Genomic DNA, 5922 nt, shown 5'->3' with positions numbered 1-5922 from the left:
TCAGGATTGGCAAATTTAAATAATTTCAGCGGGCTCTGCAGAACAGAGGCTGTCCCTCGCTTTCCAGTATCTGGCCTAGTGTGATGAGGGCAGGGAACAGTGGCCCAGAGTGAAAAAGCTCCTCGGCGAGGTGGTGGGATGTGGGGTTTGGGTTGGTTACTTTGCACATGAAAGGTGCACTTGCTGGTGAATCATTCACTCCAGGAATTGGCTACCCTTGGAAGGGGCAGTCTTTCCAAGGTCAGCAAGGCCCTAAGGTGTCAGTGCATCAGACACAAAAGATAAAAGGACAAGATTCATACAGGTGTATCTGTCAAGCTTTCAAAAGATCTGAAAGCCCCAAGATTTTACCTGAATTCATTACTTAGGTTTCACAGCATCTTCATTTTCCATGGTAAAAAACAAGTCGTGTAACAACTGAATCTAGTTACACTGAGTTTTTAAAAATATCACTGAGGTATGTAACTCAATCAGAAAGTACTAGCCTGATTTTTTATTAGAACTTTTAAGTCCTGAATGCAAAGTCCTATACAAAATGTCTGTTCCCTTTCATTATATGGATGTTGGTATTTCTTCTGTACTGCTCTTCAGTTATTTTCATTAAAAACACTTCTTGTTAATTTACAGATACAATATGAGTCAGACCCTTTTAGTATCCAAATGCATGTTTTTATTTAAAAATGTCAAATTACACCATTAGAACAGTCTTTCTCTGAGTAGTCCCCACAAAGGCGCGTGTTGCGAGTGTTCCGGTGTTTGGTTATGGAGACTGCACCTCTCACCCAGTGTAACGGCAGCAGCTTTCCTCTCGTAAACCGCAGTGTAAAGGCCTCCCTGGCAAGAAGCAAGTCCTCCGAGGAGCTCCTGCTGGGAAATGCACAGCGGCTCCTGCATGCCGTCTCCAAGACCCTGAGGGCCGCGGAGGCTGCGAGTCTCAGGGTAAGTGCTGATCCAAGCGCTGGCAGAGAGCTCACGTGTGCAGCACTGTGACTCGGCCACCGCCTGACAGGAACATGATAAACTTCCCACACTCGTGAGGAAACTCTCCCTCCCTCTTAGTTGTTAAATTCAACCTGATTTCATCCCCAAACCTGCCACCTGGTTCCCTGTGTGTTTCAGTTTGGCTGATTTCCATCCACCTGCCTTCAGCTTCCCCGATTCTTTCTGCAGCTGCTGATGAGCCTGTAAAAGCATTCTTCATCTCTTACCATGTTTCTTCTTATTTTTAGCATTTTCATTCAATTATTTCTAATAATCTTTGGTAAAAATTCTCTGTCTGCTCATGCATTTTGTCTACTTTTCCCACTAAAGCCATTAATATATTAACCATGGTCATTTTTAACTTCTTATCTGATAGTTTCAACAAGTAGCTCATTTCTAAATCTGGGTTGTTTAATTCCTTATCTCTTGACAGTGAATTGTTTTTCTGTTTTTTCTTTTTTTGCATAACTTTCCATTGAAAACTTGGCTGTGTGTGTAGACCGGTGGAGGTGAACTGAATAGGATGTATGCCTGAAAATGGGCACCCGCTCTCGGCCTTTTGTGCCGGGTGGGGGGTGGGGGGTGAGTCCACACAGTCAGGGTTTGAGCTGAGTGTGGCTGTTGTTGCTATACTCACCCTTGATGCACCACCAGCCCCAAACTTTCTAGCATCACTTTTGTGTGTAGCTGGGGATTGGGTTTTTGTAAATATTCCTGCTCCACTCTTAGATTGAGGCTGGCCTTGTGTGTGGGCGCCTATTGAGGCTGGCCTTGTGTGTGGGCACCTCAGAGCTGCTCTTCTCCTGGTTCGTGCCTCTCCCACAGCTCGTCACTTGTGACTCAATGGCTGGAGAGAAGGTGGTGGCATTTGTTGTTGTCCATGTTCAGCCTCAACTGTAGGCAGGCCCAGGGGCCCAGGTCTAGGGGTTGGGGGTTTCTCAGTGATCCTGCTCCTGCCCCAGCAATAGGAGACTTTTACTGGTATGAACTCAGGATGGTTTTCTTCTCCTTGCCCAGGGGGACAGGCCTGTATTCTGTTCCTTTCTTCAGTGACAGCGATCTTCACCTATGCGCTAGGAGTGACAGGGTTGGTTACCCTTCCTTCAGTGACTTTGGGCTTTTGTTCCACAAGGAGACAATGTGAGCAGAGCTTTGTGCTTCTGTCACAGTGGTGGCTGCCCTCCTCCCCACGACGAGGGCATTCCCAACTTCCTGCCCTGTTCCAGACCATTCTCACGATCCCAGGGGAGTTCCTGGAGGAAGCCCGAGAGCAGGTGTGGATTGTTCTCGGGTTGTGGCTCTCAGGAGTCTGCCACTCACTCTAGTGTCCATTTGGCCACTAGCAATTTGTTAAGAATTTTAGCTGAAGCATTCCTATCAGATTCTCTGGAAGTCCATCTTTCCCCTAGGCTCTGTCCTAAAGAAGCCAGCGCTGTGTCCCTGTCTCTACTTGGAAGTGGCTATCTTCTCTTAGATCTCAGGATAGTTAAATGCTTTTCATCCTCAGCTCTCTAATGCATTCAAGAAAACTTACAATTTGGTGAGTCATTTGACTTTTGTGTTGTTAGGGTGAGAGTAGAACTCTTCCTAGCTTTCTATATCCTAAGTAGAAGCTGGAAACGGAAACTCTTTGAATGCCTGAAAGAGCACCTGTCCAGGGCCTCAACGCACGGTGACTCACACATTGTTCCACTTGTGAGACATGCCCCTGCCCCTTTGGGCTCCTTTGACCCTTTAGGCCCAAATTTAAATTTCACTTCCTTAGAAGGATGAAATACCCTCTCTATATCTAAAGTAAATCACATCCAGTTCTGTTTTAGTGCCTTGTACCATTGTGATAAGTGCCTTGTAGCACTTATCATAATTTACAGTAACATATTCATCTGGTTTTCCCCTTGCATTTATGTATTTGTCTGGCTCTTTTATTAGGATGTAAACTCCATGCAGTCAGACCTGCATTAATGGGCTAGGACATGGAGGTGCTAAGTACATAGAGGGAGAATTTTCATTTCAAGATACATCCAGTGAAAAGTGTTTGGAAAATGTACATATTTTGGCTATAAGTTCCTGAGTTTCTTGACTATAAAGAAGGTTGACAGAAAAAGCTCAGACCTGGCCACAACAGAACAGGGTCGCTCCCTCCAGCACGGCCTCAGCCTCCAGCCTCCTACTGACCCTGAGCACCAGCTGAGGCTGGGCCAGTCCCCACATCCCAATCTCCAGGCCACTTGTGTGCAGGTGAGCCTGACAGCGAAGCCAAGTGTACACTTGTGTCCTGGCTCTGCTCAGGCTGCTGGCCAGAACCATAGAGAATTTGCCTAAAGCAAAATGAGTAAAGCATAATCCAAAAGGAGGCAGAATTTGGGTAAAGAGAGAGTTTTTAAAAATTAGCTCATTCTCAGAACATTCTGTTGTGATGAACGTAAGATCCTTTGTGCTGTTATGCTTCTCCTTTAAGAATGAGTGGGTGCCAACCCACTCCACACACCATTCCTTCAGCTCTATTAAATTAGGGCTAGAACATCAAAGAACCAGCCCCAACCTTTCTCACTAAGAGCTCCAACCTATGGACACTGGAAAAGTGTGCATAGTGTCTCCTGGGATTTAACTGTCTTTCTCCTTTCTCTCTTCCAGGGTTTGAGACAACTGTCCTCAGATCCAGAGGAACTGGAAGTCGCTGCCTTGTGCATGCAGTGGAGGAGGAAACTGGTACACCACAGACTCCGGGAAGCCTCAAATCTGGACTGCGACGAGCTTGGCCTGCGGAAAACAGGCACAAAAACGCCCCCGCCCCTTGCGGTCCTGGTTCAGGAAGCAGTATGAAATCTGAGAAACATTCTCCAAGTCAAAGTCTGTGTTGATGTGGGCACTGGCCTTGAGAGTCTGGTCACCAAACCAGCCTGTGGGGATGCAAGGTGACACAGTGGAATGCTCCTTGTAATTAATTTTCTATTTAATCTATCTTGCACCATGTTAGCTCAGCTTAATGCATATCACTCTCTTCTATGCTATGTATCAAAGTCCTTTCAAGCCATGCATTGCCAAGCTTTCAGTGTCTGCCTTCCTGGAAGTGGATGGCCAACACCACCTCCTGGAATGGAGGTCTAACAAGGTACCTTCTCAGTAAACTCTGGGCTCTGTGTGAGAAGGGCACACCCTTTGGGATATCTGGAGGATTGTCTCTGAGCCACTGTTCCAATGAAATAGTTGCCGAGGCCTCAGAGTGAACACTATTCAGTCTGCCATAATGAGCTCTGGGTACCACACACCCCAGACACTTGATGGAAAGTAGGCTGCTCTTCAGCAAGAGTCTACAGGGCTGACTGTAGAGCTCACACACCTCAGATGTGGAGAGGAGTGGGTTGTATATCTTTATGCCATTGGGGTAGGGATAGGGAATCCTGTAGCTTTGTGTTGATCCTGGGGTGACCACTGGTTGATATCCATTATTCTCATCATTGACCACTGTACCTGCAGGCCTCTCATGCTGTGTCTATACCTGGGGTCACTGTGACCCCTGTTTTTTTATTGGATGAGAAGGGTTTCCATGGAGCACCAACCAACCTCCCTCACTGACTTTGCTTCTCCTCAATTCTTAATGGCTCAAGATAGTGGGGTGGGGTTGCGGGGCCGGGGTGGGGGGACCTTCCCTGGCTTCTGCTGTGTGGTCACCTCATTTTGTCAAGAGAGCATCCATGCCACACAGGAACTGAGAGTGCCCAGGAGCATCAGGACACTGAGAAAATATACTCATTGAGCTTGGCTGCCACAGGACAGCAATAGGGCTCTGTACTAGCCTCCTTGCTCGTTACCCAGTGCCCCCGAGAAAACAGTCTGGACACACGATCGATCACACTGCTCTCCTCCTTTTACTCGGGGTTCTCAGGCATGAGAGAAAGTCTTCTTTCCTTGACTCCATCCTTCACCCTGGTCCTCTTCTGCTTGGCCCTCTTTTAAGTAAAACTCTGGTCATTAGGTTTGAACTCTGGTCGAACTCTGATACATTGAAGGGAGAATAAAGAAAGTTAGACAATCATTTCAAATGAGGTTATGGTACTGCTACAAAGACCCATTTTTGAACATCAAAGGTGAGTATTACCTTCATTCTCTCTGTGTCCCTTGTAACAAACTGTAATAGTCTCTTTCTCTCCTCTGCACTGTCCCAGTTGGATGCATGCTACAAGCCAGTGATGCAATATTTTGCAAACTCAGAAAGACAAAAGACAAATTTCATTAGTAATCCTCAACACAACATACCTTTTAATGACTCTTTCTGATGTTACTTCAAGGATGGAGATAAATCTCAGGGACGTCGTAGAGAGGCTTCACTCACGTTTGGGAAAAGGGCTTCTAAGGATAATTAAGGACACGCAGGGGCCCTCGAGAGACCTGGGGTGTGTAAGTTCCTGTGCCTGTAGGTTCAGTGGAAACATTCGCTCAGCTTCAGTTATGGCTGACTCATCCTATACTGGAACCTTGCTTTGCTTTATAGGCACACTTTGGTCTTTTTACTTTCTTGGGTGCCATCCAAATGACACTGGTGCCCATATTTCACTGCTCCACTGACAGCCGCCGCAGCTGACTGTCTTACTGTTTCGAAGAGCCCAGAAAAAGAGCCATCGGTACTTTTTCTTACTCAGTAGGTGTTCAGTGTACTCACTGTCAAGAAAAGTGAAGTGTAAGTGTGTGAGCCTTTCCCCAGCTTTTCTAAGTTGAAACTAATTTATTCAGGCAATAAATATTTAACTGAACACTTTATTGATAGTGAAAAAGTAGCCTGCATAGACATATCACCGTGAGTATTTAATACTATCCACTGTTGGGCTATATTTATTTAATTCTGGTCAGTCCCCTACTTAAGCTTAAAGTAAAATCATAACCCTTATCTGACCTTGATTACCAGACAAAGAGGGGGATTTAAGATCACCTTCTTTTAAGCCC

At 46.0% G+C, this 5922-nt stretch overlaps 1 long non-coding RNA gene across 1 annotated transcript; it reads right to left on the bottom strand.

The window, feature by feature from the left end:
• Positions 1–4831: 4831 nt before the first annotated feature.
• LOC118982676 (uncharacterized) lies at positions 4832–5184 on the bottom strand. Its single transcript, XR_005065577.1, has 2 exons — positions 5081–5184; positions 4832–4977 (listed from the first exon to the last, which is right to left on the bottom strand). It is a non-coding gene; the product is annotated as an uncharacterized LOC118982676 (long non-coding RNA).
• Positions 5185–5922: the final 738 nt, after the last annotated feature.

The sequence above is a fragment of the Sturnira hondurensis genome, unplaced genomic scaffold (genome assembly GCF_014824575.4).
Source record: "Sturnira hondurensis isolate 20B ecotype Veracruz unplaced genomic scaffold, ASM1482457v3 Scaffold0002039, whole genome shotgun sequence".
Classification (NCBI taxonomy): domain Eukaryota; kingdom Metazoa; phylum Chordata; class Mammalia; order Chiroptera; family Phyllostomidae; genus Sturnira; species Sturnira hondurensis.
This window is presented reverse-complemented; position numbering and strand designations above follow the sequence as displayed.